The sequence below is a fragment of the Mustela nivalis genome (genome assembly GCF_964662115.1).
Source record: "Mustela nivalis genome assembly, contig: HAP1_SCAFFOLD_494, whole genome shotgun sequence".
Lineage (NCBI taxonomy): Eukaryota > Metazoa > Chordata > Mammalia > Carnivora > Mustelidae > Mustela > Mustela nivalis.
Genome location: NW_028136162.1, coordinates 254461 through 276622, shown reverse-complemented (window position 1 = coordinate 276622; position 22162 = coordinate 254461). Strand labels below are relative to the sequence as shown.

Below are 22162 nucleotides of genomic sequence, written 5' to 3'. Positions count from 1 at the left end.
TCTGGGCTCGTGAGGGCTGAGCAGGGTGCGGGGACGGAGAAGTTTCTAGAACCTGACAGGGGAAGCTGTGTAAAATGGGAAGGAGCTACAGTCTTCTGGAGCAGGTACAGCCACCACGAGTCCCCCAGTCCCCCTCCATCCCACAGATGAGACCTGGGAACACGTGCCCAGCGTTACCCTCCTCTCTTCCCTGCCACCCCCAGCCAGGACCTCCCACAGGCCAAATCCAACCTGAAGCCATAAGGAGAAGGGTGAACAACAAAAGCCGTCCCCCCTGAACAGGGATCCCCCATCCTGAACTTAGAAAGGTGCCCTCCCCTGCCGCTGAGAGTGCTTCAGGGCACCAAACAAAGGCATATTTGGAAATCTCACCTCAGCGATCAGAACACAAATGTGGCTGATAACTGGGTACTGCACCTGGTTTAGAACCAGGAACCATCCCCTTACACGAGGCAGCGTGTGTTCAAGTCTCCATTGTCACTGAGGTGGAAGACGAGCCCAGTACCAATGTCAGCTTGTGAATTACCAAAAAGCGCTGTGTCGTTTCTGGCATAGAACTTGAAAGGAGCCCAAGCCATGGAACTGCACAGAGCAGAAGCCTTCCTTCCATTCCCGTCTGTTTGTTTACATACACAGTGTCTCAACGCTGACGCCCACAAAAACAAAATGGTGTGAACACGATTCCTGCTGACACCTGCCTCTTTCAAATCCCAAGACTTGTTCATAAATGCAGTCATGGGGGAAAACAGTCCCGCCTAGCACAGTAAGTGAAGTATCTCCCAGAGTGTCTTACCTTTTTAGGATTAATCATTCTTTATCACGAGCTATGACGTATTTCTACCATTCTGATCAATGGCATTCTACAAAGACCCGTAATGATAATTGAATTAAAAATAACTTATTTTAAAATTTAAAGACTTGTAGTCAACGAAAATGTTTAAAATTTAAATTTCAAATCACGAAACTTTTTGTCACAGTCAGTGATGTATAATAGTCATTAATAAAGCACTTCTACGAATAAAAATATGATACATTAAGACCAGATTTCTGCCAGGGAAGTAAACTTCAGCAAAAAAAAAAAAAAAAAAAAGAACAACACGGAATTTCTCACAATGGAAGTGAAGCTTGTACATGATTTTCTTTCAAATCCACAATGACAGATAGCAAACACAATGGTTTTGGGCTTCAATGGCACATACTTTGAAAGTGGTATAACAGCTCCTTTTTAAAATATCAATATTTACAGCATGCCACAAATTATATCCCTATATTAATTTTACTTATTTATTATATTTATTCATATGTACAACATATAAAATGTATGTAAAATAAATACATATTCTATTTCAATAATGTATAATACATACTTATATATTAACATAAGATATAATTTCTATAATTATATCCAAATACATGTTGAAACCTATGATAAAACATTTAGCCAAGAGCTTAAAGAATTGCGAGTGCAGACATGATTTTCAAAGCCGGAGGAGACGCAAGGACGTGAATCCGCAGAATACAGCAGGGGTCAGACATCTTGCAGGGGTCTGGTCTACCCAATGTAATCTGGGAAACAAAGAGGGAAATGAGTTAAATCCTTACATGATGTCATGGGGCAGCTACATCCAGGACCCTACAACAAGGTGACAGTGAGGAAGACAGGTTGCTGTGGACCAAGATGATTACAGTGGCTGTTCCAGAGGAGCAGAGACTAACCCAGGCTTTGAGGGAGGGTTCAGGTTCACCTAGGTACATGGAGGAGACACATGGAAGTTTGGAAAAAGGCAACTGGTAGGCTTATGGCCCCGGATCTTCTCATCTGCGATCAGATCAACCTGTTGACACCAGCCCCTCTCTACCATAACCACCCCACTGCAACAGCAGCAACAACAGTATTACTTGTGTATTTGTTGAACACTATTTCTAGGTACTGTCTGAGATACGAAGACACGGGGACATACATGGTAGGATTCTGGCACCTGTTCTTAGCCACAATCCCATGCTGCTTCTCTTCTGTCTGTCTGGGTATGATTCACGTAGCCATTCCTTCGTTTATTTCATTCAGCACCTAACTGTTGCAAGTGAACTGTGTGCTGTGTACTCTACATCTATGTGTCAAGATACCTGAACCATGGGTAAGCTCTCCCTGCACTGATTGCCTTGGAGAATCTCACTCTGGTGTGGTTCAGTTCTCTGATGGAAGGACAACACCCCTTTCCAAGCCTTGGAGGAGAACCCTGCTTTCTCTGCTCTCCTTCCCCTGATTCCCCAGCCTCGGCGTCCAGTTTGAAATCCCACCTGTCCCAGCCAGTCTCTGAGGGCCCATCTTTCTCTGAACCCCAACGTTTCATACAGCCCATCCCACCACCTGCCCCACAGCCCACAGAGCTTCACATCATGCTTCCGATCAGAGCATACACTAGGCCACCCCCGACCCTCTGAATCTCTCCAAGACTTCTGGATCAGTGGCCCTGCTAAGATGAGATTTGAGATTTCATCCAGCTATGCATTTCTCCCCAATGGACAGTACCTGAAACAAGAGAAAAATGTTTTTCTCATATAGATATGGATGATCTAGGGCCAGCACAGTAGCTCTGAGGACATCAAGGCCCCAGGGCCCTCTGTTGTGCTCCTCAGCCTACATCTTCTCACTCGTGAACCCAGGTCCTGCTCTGGGCTGGACCTCCGAGTCCCAGCAGAAGCAGGGCAGAGGGACGGAGGGAGGGAATGCTCTCTCTTCTTAAGATCATTCTCAGAACTGGAACACAGCACTGAGGCTTTTATTCCACGAACTAGAACTTCATGGCCACACCTCCCAGCAAGCCTGAATGGGAAATCTAGTTCTTATTCCCCGTGATCATGTGCCAGGCAGAACATCTGGGCTTCCAAAAATAAAGGAAGCACAGATAGTGGAGAAGAGCCACCAAAGAGCCATAGCCTCTTTGCCTGACCTTGACCCATTTCTCCAGCCCAGCCTCCACCCTCCGGTCCCACAGATCTCAAGGACCAGGGCACAGTTTCTCTGTCTGTAACCTACCCCTCCTCCCACCCCCCACCCCAGGAAAATTTTTATTGTTAAGTAATATCAATTATCATTTCCCAGGGACATGTTCCTCTGACTCATAATGTTTAGCATTTGGGAACACATGTTCATAGATGGCTTTCCATTGATTTACAATACAATTCTCCCATTTTGAAGCAAGAAATGTTTTCTGCTTATAGCCAACAATACTGAATGACACGCTTAAACATTTGTTAGGAGCATAGGTCTCGTGTTCCATGTTCTTCCAGCAAAGAAAAAGGGAGACATGAAAGCTTTGGTGGGGGGGGGGGTTCTGTTTATTACCTCAACCCCAAGGTTGAGATGGTTTCACAGATTTGCTTTCCTATGTTCAGCCACATCAAATTGTATACATTAAGTATATGCATTTGTTTGTATATCAATGGCACCTCGACAAAGCTGCTTAATGATAAATAAATGAGAATCTTTTCCTGCTGGTTAGTTTGTTGGCCATCTGTGGAAGTGAGCAGGAGCCCCTGGGGAGTGGTTACACGGCAGCCAAGGGCTGTGCAGACATGGACAGGGTGTGCCCTTCCAATGGACCAGCACGTCTGTCGGGGCTCTCATTTCCTAGCACTGGAATCCCCTCCAGCTCTTTAACTGGAAAAGGAATTTGGTAAAGGGTATTGGGAGCCCACAGACCCTCTGGGAGGAGCACAGATCAGGCATCAGGTGCCATCCCATGGCGAAACGATAATTCCCCTAAAGGCAGAAAAGCAATGCCTTGGGGGCAACCAAAGAAATGTTGAATTTAAAGAAAAAACTATTTAAAGGAAATAAAAGGAGTCCAGTGGGTGGCCTCTGAGTTAGCTCAAATGTCACTCCTGGAGTCCATTTGGGGGTGCCAGAAAGCTCAAGGTATCCATGATCCCAAATGTTTAGTTAAAGAAATAGCTTCAGTATCCAAACTGCCCGACTGTTAGGTCAACCGTGCTTTTATTCTGATCACAAGTTCCTTCCAACTTTCTAAAGCTTGTTAAGCTGATCTGTAAGAAGGAGCCAAGAAATTATCATGACCTGGGGTTAGTATATTCCTTCAAATCACCACATATCTTGTTTACTCTTAGCTTATGTACATTTTGCCTTCCAAGGAAAACTAACATGGGTTCCTTGGGGGCATTTTTTTTTCCCTTTTCTCGACTGTGTTTAAATAAACTATTGATTTAGTTTTCAACGTAATTTAAGGGGTGACACAGCTCCAATTTGATAACTACCACCTTAATACATTCAGAGTAAACAAATTTTAGGGTTTCAATAGTTATTTTTGTCATCCGAATGGACTCTATGATGACTCGCCTCCAGGAGAGGACTGTGGAGGCTGTACGGTTATGAAGCTGAGGTGACATTAATGACTCAGAGACCAATGACCCAGAGAAAAATTGGTATCAAAGGCTGGAAAGGCTCTTTCCGGAGACGTGTGTTCTTCAAGTGTAAATTAACACTGGATTTCTTGGGGGCAAAGCCAAATGGGAATACGATTTTGAGAATGCAAAGGAATTGATTCTAATTAGGTCAAAAGTGTCTGTCAAGTGTCTTTGCAGAGTGGAGAGCGTTCATTGCAAAGAAAAGTAACACTCATCTTCAAAGAGGCACATTCTATCTCTAGGAGACATTGAGTTGCAAGTGACAGAAAACCACATCTATGTGATTTGCGCAAAGGGAAGGAAAGAAATTAGTGGCTCAAGCCAAGATAAGACCAGTGATGAGCTGGCTCTGGGCATACTAAAACCAGGGACTTTGACTCTCTTTATCTGTCCACGCTGGCATGGTTTCATTTGACTTGATAGTCAGGGAGATTCCCTCCCCGTTAGGAACCTCCAGTCTTTTGACTTTTACCTCCTTCTGTCCCAGGACCGTCTGCATTGGCCTCCCACGCAGGCCCAGGGTGAGCTCTGATTGGCTGTCACTGCAGTCACATGCTATTCCTCAGCCAATCGCCGTGGTGAGAAGGGCGCCATGCCTGGTTGGCCAGACTGGGGTCCCATGGCCACCCCTGGAGCTGGCCTGACCCTGGCAGAGCCTCGGTCCCCCCAGCGAGCTCCCGCACGGACACAGCTGCCCCCCCTCACGTCCACCATCAGATAGTTTGTCCTCCAGAGTCAGCCCAGAGCCCTCGTGCTCCTGGGCCTGTCTCGGTCATTGGTCCCCGGACCTCAATCCTCAGGACCTCTGCCCCCGACCACGGCCACCTGCCTCCTGTCCGAGCCTCTGCTTGCAGAACGCAGCTTCGGCCCAGACGCCTCCCGTTCTCCGCTCTTCCTCGGCTCCTGCCCCCCCGGAGTGTCCCGCGGGCCCTCTTTCCACCCCCACTCGCCCTCCTTTGTTTGTCCGTCCCTTGCGTCTGGGTCCCCCCGGCTCCTCATGCACGTGTCCCCCCCGACGTCAGACGCCACAGGCCAGCTTGCGGCTGGGCCAGAACCGCGCGTGCAGCACAGCCTCGTCTCCTGCTCTGGGGAGGAAATGCCAAGCTGGCCCCCGCTCCATAAATCACGCTGCAGCCTCGGGCGGAAAGCAGTAAAGCTCTGACCCAATCAAAGACTTTATGGGAATGGAACAAAATGGTGACTCACATATATTGATGTATTGTGTATGTGTAATTACGGAATAAAATGGAAGGTTACTGTTTCAGCCGGCTCACAGATTTCTACCAGCGCTGAAAGGACCATCCCATGATGCTACTTAACGTGAAACCGACACAGCACACACAAATAAGGCTTTATATTTTCTAAGGGTAAATGACATCATCGTCATTATAGCTAACATTTTTTTGTTTACTGTCACATTTAATTCTCTTAACAATGCGGTGAGCAAAGCAGGGTGTCTGGGTTTGTCTCACAAACCAGGAAACGGAGATGAGGTGAAATTGACTGACTTGCCCACAGTCACAGGAAGTCAGTGGTGAAGTCAGGCATCCGGGAGAACTGAAGTTAGGGACGGTCACTTGGCTGACTCTGGCCAGAGACCTGGGAGAAGCATCGGTGTCACCTTGGGGTTGAGGCCCAAAAGATCCAGGGCTACTTTCTCTGGTTTTCTTCCCTTTTCTGAGTTCTAGGCTGTAGAAAAACTTCCATGACAGGCATGTAAGTGAGAGCACTGTGAGGTGGAGCCCTCCACCGCCTTGAGATGGGCTCGGATTTGAGCAAGAAGTAAATGTGTTGCTGTAAAGCCACAGAGATTTGGGCTAGTAAACTAAGGCATTAACCCAAACAAACAAACTAAGGCTTTTTAGATATCTGTGTGTTCTTAATGGCTAATGGCTAAGGGTGAAGACTTTATTTTACATCTAAAGAAATTTGGTTGCAAATCTTTTTTTGAAAGGGTATACAGATTAATGATCATGGTTCTAATCTTTTTAATTCTTGTGGTACTTTTTTAAGACAAAATACACAGCCATGACTCCGTAGATAGAAGTAGTTACTATAAGTTAATTTCTTGGTTGTTCATTTCAAAAATAGTATTCTTTTATTATCAAAGGCTCTTATAGTACTTACTCTGTGCCAAGCCCTATTCTAAATGCTTTACAAATATTAGCTCCCTTAAACTTGACAGTATCCCTCTGACTAAAGTAGTATTATTTTCCCTGAAGTTTCCCATAGCTCGTAGGTAGGGGAGCTGGATTGACCTCAGGTGGTCTGGTTCCAGACATGGACCTTTGACATCTGTGTTCTTAGTTCTGTCCCTACTGCAGGGACCTAGAGCAGGGTGTGGCGCAACAGACCTTCAGTAAACTTGTTGACTGCATGAGTGACTGATGAATGCACAAATGAGTTCCACTTCACAGACTCCCATTATTTACATTATTTCATTTGAAAACCATAGCAATCCATCACCAGATTAGTTTCTCCATGTCACAGAAAGGAAATAGCCTGGCAAAGTGAAGGTCAAAATTACCCAGGCTGAAGATGCAGCAATGCTGTTCCACACCTCAAAACAAAGAAAACAAAGAGAAGCTTCCTTTCCTCTCCTTCCGAGGGACAGGTGATTCTCCTCCTTCGTCTCCAGTGGCGTCATCTTGGAGGTTTGCATTTTGAGCATGCGTGGCCCTCTCTCCTGTCGTTGGGGAGTGCTCTCTGCTCTCTCTGCCACGTGAGAGACCACAGGGAAGCCTTGAACTACCCCTTCCAGGGACCCTGCCTGCTTCAGAAAGAGAGTGTTCCTTCCAGAACAGCATCCTTATCTTGGTCCGTTCTAGGCTGCCATCCCAGAAAATCCCAGACTAGGGGGCTTGAACAAAGAATAATTATTTTCTCTCAGTCCTGGAGGCTGAAGTCCAAAAGCAGGGTGTCAGCAGGGTGGGTTTCTTGTGACACCTCTCTTCTTGGTTTGTAGACAGCCAGTTCTTCTCTGTGCCCTCACGTGGTCTGTCTTCTGCGTGCACATTCCTGGTGTCCCCTCCTCTTCTTAGAAGGACATCAGTCCTATTGGATTATGTCCCCACACTTAGCACCTCATTGAAGCTTAATTACCTTCTAAAAGCCCTACCTTAAACACAGTCCCAGGGGTTAGGACTTCAACATATGAATTTGCGGGAGGACAGACTCCAGGCCATGATGAACTTCTTGAGCTGGAAGCCAGGGCTCAGCAGAGCCCTCAGCCCTTGCCGAGGAAGACCTTGACTCTTGTGACACAGAGGGACCAGAGAGGGCATGACTTTTGCTGGCTTCCTGAGCAGAATTTATATCTGACTGTGCGTGCACGCGTGCCCTTCTGCAGTGGGGCATGGGAGGGGGAGGGGAGCTTCCTTCCTTTGTTGTTCATCCCTCCCTCCCCCCCTCTGTCCATCCCTCCATTCCTATTGCCTCTTCTTTTTCTCTTTCTCCAAACTTCCAGTTCCTTCAAGCCTCTGCGTTTCTACTACAAACACCGGTTTAAGCACAAGGGGTTGCAATGCTAAACAAACAGAGGCAGCCCATGTACCCACGAGGGAGACAGAACATAAAAAGTGAACAAATAAATAAGACAATGTCAGATGGTGTCAAGTGCTTTGCAAGATATGACAGTGAGTGTGACTGGGCAGAGCAGGAGCTATTTCAGGGAGCATTCTAGAGCAAGTGCGAGAGAACCAAGTACTAAGAAAGAGAGCCAGGCCAGAGAGAAGAACATTCCAGGCTGGTGGGGGATGGTGGGGTACTGCTGTGCAAAGGCCCTGAGGTAGGAGTGATTGCACATGTACAGTCATTGGCTAGGCAGCACATGACCTGTGAAGAATGGGGGAGGAGACAGAGACAGGAGGGGGTGCGGCACGGTCTTGCTGTGGGTGCCCCATCCTGGGGGCTTCTTCTCCACCCTTCCTCTTTACCTTCTCTCCCTCTTTGGGGGTTTCTTTGTGCCTCTCCTGTCTCTGTGACCTCCCCATCTCTTCCTGCACCTCTCTGTGACTCTCTTCCTTGGTCTTCATCTGTCCACTTCCCTCTGGTCCTTTGAGCAGCACATATGAACACTCATGCAGGCTAGCACTCAGGAAGTGCCTAAGATGCTCACAGAAATGACCAAAGTCAACCCAGCCATCCCCTCGCACACAGACATCGGAGAAGTTCCCAGAGTGGCCAGTCCCTAGGAATGCACAGCCAGTCTGTCTTCTCAGGGAGCCCACAGCCTATTGGGGAGATTAATGTGCAAATATAAATTATAGAGCCATGTGACCTGTGCCCAAACACAGGAATAAGGGATTCCTGGGAAGCCCCTGAGAAGGTCCTGAACTCTGTTAGAGATGTCAGCAGGCAGGTGGTGACATCTGACCTGGAGTGGAAAGTGACACTAGGAGTGGGGGTTCAGGAGTGAGGCAGCCTCATCCAAAAGGGGGCCTAGAGGTGTCACTGGTGAGTTCATCTCTCTGTGCCTCAGTTTTCTCTGAGTGCATCACCTCTAAAATGGGAAGATTCTAACTCTGGTGCCCACCTATCAAAAAAGAGTTGCTATAAAAGTTGTCTTATGGAGGGCACCTGGGTGATTCAGTGGGTTAAAGCCTCTGCCTTTGGCTCAGGTCATGGTCCCAGGGTCCTGGGATTGAGCACCGCATCAGACTCCCTGCTCAGTTGGGAGCCTGCTTCCTCCTCTCTCTCTGCTTACCTCTCTGCCTACTTGTGATCTCTGTCTGTCAAATAAATAAATAAGATCTTAAAAAAAAAAGTTGTCTTATGTATAGAAGAATGAAACTTAACCACTCTCTTGCACTATACACAAAAATACACTCAAAATGGATAGAAGACCTCAACGTGAGGCAGGAATCTATCAAAATCCTAGAGGAGAACATAGCAATAACCTCTTCAACATCTGCCACAGCAACTTCTTTCAAGACATGTCTCCAAAGGCAAAGGAAACAAAAGCAAAACTGAACTTTTGGGACTTCATCAAAATCAAAAGCTTCTGTACAGCAAAGGAAACAGTCAGCAAAACAAACAGGCAACCCATGGAATGGGAGAAGATATTTGCAAATGACACTACAGACAAAGGGCTGCTATCCAAGATCTATAAAGAACTCTCAAACTCAACACTCAAAAAACAGATAATAATGTCAAGAAATGGGCAGAAGTCATGGACAGACACTTCTCCAAAGAAGACATACAAATGGCTAACAGACACATGAAAAAATGTTCATCATCATTAGCCAGCCATCAGGGAGATTCAAATCAAAGCCACATTGAGATAGACCTTACACCAGTTAGAATGGCCAAAATTAACAAGACAGTAAGCAAAAGTGTTGGAGAGGCTGTGGAGAAAGGGGAACCCTCTTATACTGTTGGTGGGAATGCAAGTTGGTGCAGCCACTTTGGAGAACAGTGTGGAGATTCCTTAAGAAATTAAAAATAGAGCTTCCCTATGACCCTGCAATTGCACTACTGGGTATTTACCACAAAGATACAGATGTAGTGAAATGAAGGGCCATCTGTACCCCAACGTTCATAGCAGCAATGGTCACAATCGCCAAACTGTGGAAAGAGCCAAGATGCCTTCAATGGACGAATGGATAAAAAAGATATGGTCCATAGATACTATGGAATATTATGCCTCCTTTAGAAAAGATGAATACCCAACTTTTGTATCAACGTGGATGGGACTGGAGGAGATTATGCTGAGTGAAATAAGTCAAGCAGAAAGAGTCAATTATCATATGGTTTCACTTAGTTGTGGAGCATAAGGAATAACATGGAGGACTTTAGGAGAAGGAAAGGAAAAGTGAATTTGGGGAAATCAGAGGGGGGAGATGAACCATAAGACACTGTGGACTCCGAGAAACTAACTGAGGGTTTTAGGGCAGTAGGGGAATGGGTGAGCCTGGTGGTGGATATTAAGGAGGGCTTGGATTGCATGGAGCACTGGGTGTGGTGCATAAACAGTGAATCTTGGAACACGGAAAATATAAAATAAATTTTTTTTAAAAAAGTTGTCCTATGAACTAAATGCTTATATTCCCCTGAAATTCCTGCATTGAAGCCCTGCCCCCCAAAGTGATGGCCGTTGCAGTGGGACCTTTGGGAGGTGCTCGGTCTCAAAGGCAGAGCCCTGTGATTGAGCTCAGCACCCATACAAGAGACCCCAGGGAGCTTCCTAACCCCTTCCACTGAGTAAGGACCCAACAATCGAGGAAGGGGGACCTCCCTAGACACCCAATCTGCCAGCACCATCTTCTTGGCCTTCCCTGGCCCCATTTGGGTGAGAAATAAACATGGTGTTTATAAGCCCTCCGGTTCCGTGTTTCCTTCTAGTGGCCCAACAGACTAAGTCAGTTGCATGAGATAACACACATAAAAAACTTCCAGCAGTGCCTGACACACAGGAAGTCCTCAATAAATTTTGCTCAGGGGAGAATAAATAAATAAAGGAAGAAAAATATAGTACAAAATGTCTTCAAGCGAGGGGATAAAACCAGACTGAGACAAAACTCAGATATCTTTCCTTCAACAACCTCCATATAGAGATCATTCCGTCTGACAAATTCCAGCCCCCCCGCAGGGGGGTAAATGACGAATCCCAGCCTCTGGCATCACCCAAAGTGTTTTATTTCACTTTCTTCCGGCCCCAGGCTGCAGAGTTCCGTGTGCGGCCTCCAGATCCTTATACCTGGGTTTGAAATTATAGACACTGGCTCTGCCACTAACTCTATAACCTGGGGCCAAATACTTCATTTCCCTGCCTCAGTTTCCTCACTGTGAAATGAGGACAGTCTTGCCCTGAGGCTTGAAGTAAAAAACCATAAGGTATTTAGACTGTGCCCGGAACATCCGTCCAATGGAATGTAATGGAATTGATTTCATATTTTAAAGGGCTTTGCAAAATGTAGGATCCTGTGCACAGGCGTGTTGTTGCTACTTTTTGTACCCGGTGCATGCGAGCTTGTGCAGGCGGGATGGTCAAAGCCAAGCCACTCTTCCTGGCTGGTTTCCAGGTATTTGCACACAGTTATATTTGTGTAATCCAGGTTTCCCCATGAGATGACCCGCCAGACCCTTGCTTCTTCCTACTTCCCTAATGGGAAGTTCAATCTCTTCTGGGTTCCTAACTCCAGTTCATTTCCAGGTGCTTCCCTCTGTGCTGCGCGTCCCCACCTGCCCGCGGCTGCACAGCACGCATGCGCCTTCACGCCCTGGAGCTGCCCGCAGAGACAGGGCCGGGAGTGCCTCCTCCATCCTCCCAGGACGGTTCTCTGCAAAACACCATGTCCACGCGGAGCGCTGGTACAGCGGTAGAGGCGTTACAAAGCCCTCATTTATTCACTCGGCCCATCATGGATTCGTTAATTCCTTCAGCAAATATCTATGATGCCAGTTATGTGCCAGGCACCGTTCTAGGTGCGAGGTCATGGGGCCTGCCCTACGTAAGAGAAAAAGGAAAAAAAAATAATAATAATTGCTTCTTTTGGAAAATGTTTATTTTGTATCATGAGGAGCATCTGTGGCTCCAAAATTTTGTTCACTGGAGGGTCTTAGAAGCAGCGATTTTTTTGTGGAAGGGGCAACAATGGAAAACTTGATGGTTTCTGCAGGTCCTGATCGCCCCTCCTTAGGAAAGGGCAGAAAGCGGCTTCTTCCTGTCCCCTCGAAGCTCAGTGGTGCCGGGGGAGGCACTCTAGACAATTGCTGTGCACGGAAGAGGCATCACGGGTCACATCACAGAAGCATTTCCCCCAAGTGCAGCCACATTAGGGCTCTCTGTCCTGCACGGTGATGGTGACAGCGGGTGCTGTGAGGTCTGCCCCGCCGGATGGGAGCCGCCTGGACAGCTGAGCCCAGGACTCCGCCCTCGAGGTCACCTCCCATTCTACATGAGAAAGAAAAATAAATCCTGGTATGTTCAACAATGGCCATTTGGGGGTTATTCTACTGAAGCACATCCCAGCGGTTCCTGACTGATGCGCAGCTAGGGGCGAGAGGAGAGGAAGCTTGGGATACTGGCTCGAGGCCGTTGGCAGAGCCTCACACCGGCTGCCTGGAGCATATGTCCTGCATAAATCCTAGTAAAATGCTTCCTAGAGACCTTACTTGACTTCGTGTATATTCTTCTTAGCATTATATTACGTGGGATGGCATTGAGCGCACACTGACGGATATTACCAGATGATTCCTTTCCAAACCATTCCCTGGAACCACGATTAATTAAAAAATAATAAATAATAATAAAATAATGAAACACTTTCCCCTGTAAATGAAAGAATATTAAATATTAATTAATGGACTCAGGAATGCAAGTATTTAAGGGTTTCTCAAGGGCTAACTCTTATTGCGACTTAATTAAGGAGCTGGGCTGAGAAGTGCCGGGCTATTTAACAGAGGTTGACAGGGCCTGGGTGACTCTGGCTGCACAGAGACGCGGCCTATATTAGTCTTCCTCGCTTCTATGAAAGCAAAGTAGGTTTGTGTTCCACGTGGGGACAAATCCATTTGTCACTGTGAAACCTCTAAGGACAGGGATGTCCATTTCAAACCTAATTTGCAGCCATCTCTTCATGGTGGTGGTCTGGGACTGGAATTCATTGGCCCGGCCCAGGCTTTGTTCAGTTCCTCTATGCAAATATGTAGTGTCTGCAGTGAAATTTCCATAACACGCTAACAATTTGTTTTCCCTGAGATCTCCTCTATTTGTCACAGGCTTGGACCCAGGCCCATAAAGATATGTCACTCTTGCCCCTTTCATAATGGTTTTATGCAAATAATATCCAAGCCTTGGTTCTATGGTGATGATTTGCAGGAGAAAGAATCCTGGAGGAGAGAAGACAACAGAGGAGAGAGACGGGGAGGAGTAGGGGGTGGGGGGGCGGTGGGTGCTAGGGTTGGGGAGGGGAGTTGATGGAGAAATGGGGTCTTAGAGGGCATGGAGGGAGAATGGAAGGGAAGTGTGAGGCCTCCATGAGCAAACAAAAATTTATCTAATACTCCACCCCATGGCGGGATGGTGATGGAGATGTTGCTGCTGAGTACCTCCCAGCGTTGTTGTGAGGGACAAAGGACATCATGAAAAATACCGTGGAAAGAGCCCAGGGTTCCTTCCCCAATATTCGCCATTCCTGTGTGAACTCAGAGAGAGAAGGCAGGCCAGCTAGTGAGGGAACGGAGGATTTTTAAATTGAAGCCAGCTTACTCCTGGGGGCACATTTCCCAAGAGGACATGGGCACAGAAAGTCAAACTCGGTAGGCTAGTGTTCCCACTACTGACCTACTTGAGAACAGGCAGGATCTTCCCCCATCCAGAGCCTTCCCACAGTGCCTTGCTTGGAGCTCTGCAAACCTCCTACACGTGAAAAAAAGGGGCAGCTTCCCATACTGGGGTCTGGGACAAGTGCCCTCTAATTAAGACTCCCTGATTCCCTCCACCCACGTCCCTATGATATGCATTCCGTGGAAAATGTTGTTGGATGTCTCGTAATTATTTATCCAAATTTACTATATGTTTATGTTGTTCTCATCAGGTGGGTGTTACTAATCATTCCAATAAGAACTCAATCCAGGTGAAATGTTGAACATGCTTAATTTATAAGTAAGGTAATTGATAGGATAAGAATATATTGAAATAAAGTATTGGGGCAAGTGGAAGAGATAGTTCAAGGAGAAACAGGGGATGATACACATTTTTAATGGTTAAGAAAACTCAATATATTTTTTTTAAAGGACAGTGGATATTACAGAGAGATCATATTTAGCTTTTACTGAACTTAAAAGAATTGTGCAACACTTTTATTGCAAAATATCAACATTTACACCACTCTGTCATTTACACAACTTTGTCATGTTCGTCCTTTGCATTTGACTCAATTTTTTTCCCAGAAGAGCTGTTTGCTGAGAACACAATTCCTTTAAACCTCTCCTCTTGTGCCTTCCTTCCATGACTGGCTTTTCCTTTCAGGGCTCATTTTTCACAAAGAATATGCATTTGTATTAATTCATGAGAATGAGACCATGTGGATGAGAGTGAAGCCTGGGTCTTTGTGGGCGTCAAGATCCTGGGTGGAGAATGGGCTGGCCTCTCCCAGGAGCTAGGAGGCCCGCGCCCACCAGCAGCTCTGCTGAACGAGAGAGGGATTATGGCCTCACAAGCTGCAACATCACTGCCCCTCCTGGGATGTGGTGGTTTTGAGGGCTGATCTCCGAATATCTCCTGTTTCCACCCAGACTCTCCTTGGAAGGTGGGTACAGTCGTGTGACTAACTTCTACCCTGACATGGGGGAGGAAGTGACTGCGTCCCGCTTTGGGCAAATCTTTTCTAAGCCACTCTCCCTTAAGCCATGGGATCTTCTTCCTCCGTGAGCCCGGGTCCCAGTGTTCACAAGCCATAGCTGGCCCTGAGGCGGAAATGCAGCCTTTGCCAGAATGAACTACCTCCTCTTGGGAACCACTGAGATCTGGGTCATGTTTGTTACCGCAGTGGAACTTCCCTGTCCTGGTTGCACTCAAGAGTCGTCTCACAAAATTAGAAACTCCAGATGTGAAGTCTGGGAAGCACCCTTGTTTTCTCTCCAGCTCATGTCTGTAACGGCTTCTTTTTCATCTCCAAAACCCGCAGGCTTTGATCAAGTCAAATCTGTGTACCTGGGTTTTTTTAGAATAAATGTTACAAACTGGAAAAAAAAATTGCATTTCTCCTCTGCCTTGCCTTCAGCAAGGACCCAGAAATTCATTACTGTGATGGTTCATTTTATGGGGCAACTTGACTAGTCAGGGAGTGTCCAGATATTTAATTAAATGTTATTTCTGAGTGTGCCTTTGAGGGTGTTTCCGGATGAGATTAGCATTTGAATCAGTGGATGGAGGAAAGCAGATTGATTGCAAATGTGGATGGACATGTCTAACCCCATGGAGGGCCTGAGTAGAACAAAAAGGTGGAAGAAGGGAGAGTTTGTTCTTTGTGCCTGTTTGAGCTTGGACATCAGTCTTCTCCTGCCCCTGGACTGGGACTTGCACCATTGGCCCCCCTGGTTCTCAGGCTTTTGGACTCAGACTAGACTTTCACCACCAGCTTTCCTGGGCCTCCAGCTTGCTGACAGCAGATCATGGGACTTCTCAGTCTCCATAACCATGTGGGTCAATTCCTTACAATAAATTGTACACACACGCACGCATGCTGCCATCTCCCACTAGTTCTGTGTATCTGGAGAGCCCTGACCAATGCAACACCCCAGCGGGCTCTTGCTGCTTCTCGTGGATATTTCAATATTGCGTCGGCAATGACTTCTTTATTCCTGCCTTCTCTGACCTTTGTGACATTGCTTGAAAATCCCATTTCCTGCTCTGACCCAGGGTCAGGGGGTCCCATCAATAAGCAGGCCTGGTGTCCATCAAAGCTCTCTATTAAATAAGAATGTAAACATGAAGGTCATTCCAACAGAAACACTATGTGCAGCTAATGGAGACCAGAGAAAGTGATTCATTAGCCCAGAAAACTCGGGGAAACTGATTAGTGAGTCAAAAGGACATGACCCGTTATTCCACGAAAGCACACACAGACTCAGACGCCGGCCTGGATGCGCTGGTTCACTTGATGAATGGCCAGCCCTGAAGGCTGGTGGGAACCTTTGCTCCTTTAAGTCAACCGAACAGCCCATTTACACATCTTTTTGAAATCTCCATTTTAGACAATGAGTTTCTGGCTCAATGGTGGTAAGCTAACTGAAATTCTCACTTTAGGACTAGAAAGCTATCTTCCTACCATCATATAAATGTTTCCCCATCTATCTGGGGTCTTGACCGATCAGGGACCCAACATTAAAAAAGTTGAGGGAAACCAGACCACCCGATCCAGCATCAAATTCCTGAACGATGTCAGTGCCACTGCGGGGACCCTTTGGCCATGCATCATCACATTCCGAAGGTTCTAGTTTTAAGTCATTCTCATTTTCTCCACTGTTGGACTAATTAAAGCTATCCTAAGCTATGCGCATGCTGTCTTAAAGGGACAGGACACCTTCTGGCAGAGTGAAGGGAGACCATGATAGCTTGATGACTTCTCACAGAACCAGCTAAATCTGGAGACTAATAGTAACCAGCTAACCTGTGTAACATCTGAGACCTTCCACAAATCGTCACCTTCCTCCCCAACAGCCATGTGTCTGTAATCCTACCTGACTGCTCCTTCCAGGCTGAGACACTAAATACTCTTTTTTAAATGCAAACATCATATAACTCAAAGATTTTATCAGTCAGGACTCCTAGTTGCACACAATAACAACAACAACAAAGAACCTCAATTAAATAGCTTTGAATTAAAGGAATCTATACGATCAGGTAACTACGAAGCACAAGGAGTACTTAGTCTTGGGCACAACTGGATCCCGCAGTTCAGATGACGTCACCAGGTCCCAACTAGTGTCCCCTGGTCTCTGGGCTCCTCCTTCCCCTCTCAGGTTCACCCCTAGAATCTCCTGTCCTTGACTGCAGGACAAACAAGAGTCTGCCACGCCCCCGGAAGCCACTACAGCCGCCTCATGGCATCTCATTGGTCCCGAGTGCGTCACATGCCGATCCCTGCACCAATCACAGTTGCCAGGAAAGGAAACCCAGATGAGCCTGTTCCACGCTACATCGAGGGCTGGTCAAACCACGTAGGCAAGAGCATGGGCGTGGGGGGTCGGGGGGGTAGGGGGAGTGTTCCCAGGGGTTTGGTTACCAAAAGTACAATGGATTCTGATTAGCCCAAAAAATTAATATATATTACAAAAACCATATTCATTAACTAAACACACAAGAAACTAAACGCACAGAAACAAGGTTTTACTATCCTTCTGTCTGAAGGTGAACCCCATGGACGTCTTCACAGGGTTGACTTCTCAGATTAGGTACCTGTGACCTTGGAAAGAGAAATCCCCTACTGTTGGGACACGGAACAGGAAAGTTTGGACTATAAAAAGGAAGAAAAAGGTCTCAAGATACAGTCCTGACCGAGACAGCACGGCGCTAAGCAATGGTGGCGACCAGCAAGAAAAGAAGGAGAGGTTTAGACAGGGATCATCACTATCAATTACAATGTAATGGCAAGGAGAACTACCACTGGCAAAGGGCTTCTTCTGTGCCACCAGTGCAGTCACTCGACAGATATTACCACATTCACATCTCACGATTCTCTGAGGGTCTGCTATTTTTACCTCCATGTTATAGGGAAGACAACGGAGACACAGGGGGCTTAAGTAAATTACCCAAAGTCACAGCAACTAGCGGTGACATTGAGACTTGAAACTAGGCCCTCTGCACCAAGTTCACATACTCGAAAAAAAACACATAGTGAAGAATAGCCCAGAACCAGAGAAACAGATCAGCGCTGCTGGAAGAGGATGCTGAACTCCTTAGATCAAATCCTCTTACTCTAGATGGGGAAACGGAGGCCTCCATACTTTGGCTGCTCTACTACCCTGGAGTGTTCCGGAGATCTCTTCTCTCTATAGTAGTGTGTGGCAGGAAATGCAAACCAAACTTGTTTCAGCAAGAAGAGAGTTTGTTAGCTTCCCAAACTAAGCATCGAAGTGTTGTGCTGGTTTCAGGCATGGCTAGATTCTGGACTCAAGGACAACAAGGCTCGGTTTCCCTGGTGCTTTGGAGCTCTCGGCCGCTGTGTTTGCTTCCTTCTCAGGTTCTGGGTGGCGAGGGTTGTGCGGCCCCGCCTGCCCCTTCCTCTGAGTTCAACTCAGCAGAAAAGAGCCAAGAATACCCAGGTAAAGTCCTGAGACTCATTCCGATTGGGTCACCTTAGGTCACGTGCTCACCCTTGATGAAACACTGTGGCCAGGGCGCACCACGCAATGATTGGCTTAGCTCTAGAAATGCTGTGTGTTGATTGGCTTAGCCCTGACAAAAAAACGCTACACGCGATTGGCTTAGTTCTCGGTCTTGGGCTTCTCGGACTTCCCAGATCAAATGGATTGAAGGAGCTGGAGGGAACAGTCTCCAAAGGAAAGTGGAAGGGAGGGGTGCAGGTTGGGTGGTATAAGAAGGTTCTGTTTTCCAAAACACTGAGAGAGAGAGATGCAGGAGTTTAAAAACAACTATTCACAATGCCCAGTCTCCTATGTAAGAAAAGTTCGATTCTTTTCTAATATTATTTGGAAGCAATCAAAATACATATAACCCACAGTGACCTCCTCCAGAAAGTCATCTGTATCTTTCAGACTCATCTGTTTGTGTTTGGAAAAAATGGATTTGAAATCACTGACCTATTGTTTATGGGGTCTGTTGAGGCAGCAGTGACCGGTGAGTTCACGTGTTGGCATGCATTTATGAAACACCTTTTCTGCCTTAGAAGATGGGACTGTTCCTTCTCCTCAGTCCCTGGGACATGCCGGAACACAGAATAATCCTTCAATGGAAACTGAGTGTGGTACAAGACCTCTGCAGAAGAAGGAATTGAGACACGCCCTAGATAGACCTTGCCTTCCCCAGGGAAAATGTCCACATAAGGGAGCTTTCTCAGTGTGATGATCTGTGATCCCTCATGAGAATTCAGTTCAAGCTTTTATAGGGGCCCCTCCAAGGGTGAAGAATACATCTTCCATGTCAACACAGTGCCTAGTTCAACACCCATGCTAGATAAATGGGAGTTGATGGCTGGGAATGAATTTTCCTACTTTGGGATTAGCTACCTAACAAAGGGGTCATGCCCAACCCCCTCTTCAAGATCTAATTGTTCAAGGTAGGGCTGGGTACACCGTGGGAGGAAGACACCCTCCACCTTTGGTATATTCCCGGGATGGCTGTATCAGTCAGGGATCTTTGGCTGCGGCCCACAGACACTGGGTCCAGCCAGCTTAAGCAAAGAAAGGAGTTCCTGGAAGGAAGTGGGTTAGCTCAAAAAAGGAAGCTAAAAGGCGAGCATTGAGTCATGTCTGAGGTTCCACAAAGAGGAAATAAAGATGATTTTTTCAGAACAGCACAGCGAGTCTAGTCATTTTCAGACTGCATTTTTCCCTTCAGATTCCATCACCTATCACCTGACCCAGCTAGGATCATACCCCCACTCTGGCTTGTGGGGACAGGAAGGCCATCTTCATCAAATAGTCCCACCAGGGCTACACCTAATGGGGAAGGGTCTCTCTCCAAAAGAAAATCCAGAGGCTTTACCAAAAGTGGGGATGGCCCAAAAGGTCAAACACGATGGCCTGCCTGTCCTCTGGGTCCCTACCTCCATCCTACCTCTTCCTTTATTTCCCCAGAAAAGCAAGTTCCTTTCTCTCCCCGATAAATACCTGAGTGAGTCTTGGGCAAATGCCCAGGGACCAGCTGTTCACTGCAGCTTTGTCTGTGACAGTGAAACACATAGCGTCTGCTTGACTATCCACTGACTGAAGACAACAGCACAGGGACAGAGATGAACATAAACGAGAAAAAATAGGTATCAACAAGAGTCCAGCTCAAAAGACATTATAGTAAATAAAACTAAGTAGATTGCAGAATACAAACAATAATAGCATTTATGCCAAGTAACACACATAACATTTGGGAGTATAAACAAATTATTAAAAGTATAAATCCCATGGAGTTCCCTCCCTCTCCCCAAGAAGTAGCCACTCCCCTAATTTTGTTAGTAATAAGAAGGTTCAAGTGCACTTCTGAAGTCAGATTTCTGATCATAGAGCAGTGAGTACCCAGAGGCTTTGTGACCTAACAATTTTCCAGATGTATAAAATAATGCTTTTAAAAAACCTCAGGCTGCAAGTGTACAACCCCTGGCTAGGGCATTGTCTGCTTTGCTCTGAGATGATTTCTGTCCCCTGCGTCTGCGTGTCTTTCTTAGATACCCCTGACTGTGAACAGCTTCGCTCATTCCACCAGCAGCCGACTCACCCCTGCTCCCCTTCTCAGGATCCCTGTGGTTATTTGTGCTGTGCTGCCGGGGACTGAAGATGCCCTCCCCGCCACAGCCCTGGGTTGCATTGTAATTTGTCTATTGATCGTCAGTCAGAATTCAGGAAGGAGCTGCAGGCACGGCCGTCTCCCCACAGGGACCTGGACATCATCCAGCCACACAGAACAAGAGATCAATGGCCAGATCCCGTCTGTGCTGGGATCTGCGAAGGGCCCCCAGGTCTGTGCAGGAGGACACAGGAGCTCTGATGCTCACAGAGAGAACTGCATTAGGACCCGGTGTCCCTGCCCTATCTCTATCTCGGGGCCAGAGTGGCAGAACCCTGAGTTCCCCTCACGTCCTACAGGCTGAGGGTTCCATTCACACAGATTTCTGCCCTCGAGGCTCTCTCCCAGCTGGGATGGCTGAGCCTGCCCCATAGCAGGGGCTTCTCTGGACAGCCATGTGGGTCTGTCTCTGGGGGTGCAGCAGAGCTCAGAATTGGGGAACCAGGAGGGAAGAGAAAGGCTAGTAGACACCACACAAGCTCCCATCCTCCCCGCGTCTCCTGGAGCCATACACTGGTCTATACTAAGAGGAGAGAGAAGGGGAGAGAGAATGAATGCCACCTCCTATCACGGAGCATTCCTGGTTGTGTTGGGGCTGGTCTGACCGATAAAAGATTCTGAAGACTTTAAGTCTAGAATGGCTGTTAATAACCAGAAGCTCCTGCAGTACTTAACAGAACAAAGACACCTACCCCCAGGCAGAAGTGGAAGATCAATTGCAATGTTGGGAAAGGTTTATACAGCCTCTGAGTCAACAAGAAAAACTCCAGTGAAAATCAAAGTGTCAATATATGTGTTGAATATTCCCTTGGAGCTCTGCTCTATATTAGATGAATCTGAAGTGGGAAAATATATTCACTCAACTGTGCTTGGATGTCAGTAACCACATATCTGATTAACACAAACTTAAAGAAGCATATTTATTGTCCCCTGTGACAGAAGTGATGATTGATTTAGTTTAACTACATTTGTCTTTTTTGCTCTGCCCCGCCGGCAGGCTTGGCTTGGTTCTTAAGCACATCTCCTCATGATCGCAGAATGGCTGCTTCTGTGCTAGCCATCTTGTCCTCAACCAATTCTTTTCAAAGCCAGGAAATAAAAGAGTTTCTTCTTGTGCATCCATTTTATTGAAGATGAAAACCTTCCTAGAAGGTTCTTCAGACCCCAGAATAAATGAACTCTCCTGTTACATTAGTCAGACTTGTGTCCCATGGACACCGTTGGCGACAGTGGAGGCTGGACAAGATGTTCCTGGCCTGCAGTTCGCTACAGTGGGAGGAGCGCCATGCTCCTCCCAACAGGGAAACTGAGGCTAAAGCTGGGTAGGTGATGCTTCACTCCCGCCCCTGAAAGGCAGGGAAGACCTGTAGTTCCATCTCCTTTCACAAGGGCTGTGTGGATATTTGGGCAGGACAATTCTTTACTGCGAGGGTTTGTCTCTTCCATGGAAAGTCATATGGTAGCGTTCTGATCCCACACACTAAATGGGAGAAAGGACATCAGCCATCAATCATTGTGACACTCCAGAACTCCCCTAGAAACATCCAAATGCTCTCTGATGCACTCTGCCCTCAGTCTGTACCAAGGATTCTTAAAATGTGTGAACTGTGTCTCCAGGATTCAGAGACAATGGCCAGGGTGGGTGCGGGGGCAGGACTCACCCCCAGGGAACTCTTGTTTCTGGTTTATTTCACAAATTGAGTTTTTATAATGGGTTTTTCTTTGATGAAAATGTTTACACCTAGAAATAGTTGTGAAGGACTACATGAATCT

General features: G+C 46.8%; 1 long non-coding RNA gene across 2 annotated transcripts in view; it reads right to left on the bottom strand.

Annotated features, from left to right (window-relative positions):
- Nucleotides 1-1441: 1441 nt before the first annotated feature.
- The window catches only part of LOC309857195, a 37622-nt gene continuing 16901 nt past the window's right edge, over nucleotides 1442-22162 (bottom strand). For both annotated transcript variants that reach the window (XR_014307528.1, XR_014307529.1), the window contains exon 3: nucleotides 1442-1566. This is a non-coding gene — a long non-coding RNA (uncharacterized lncRNA). The remainder of the gene's footprint in view (nucleotides 1567-22162) is intronic.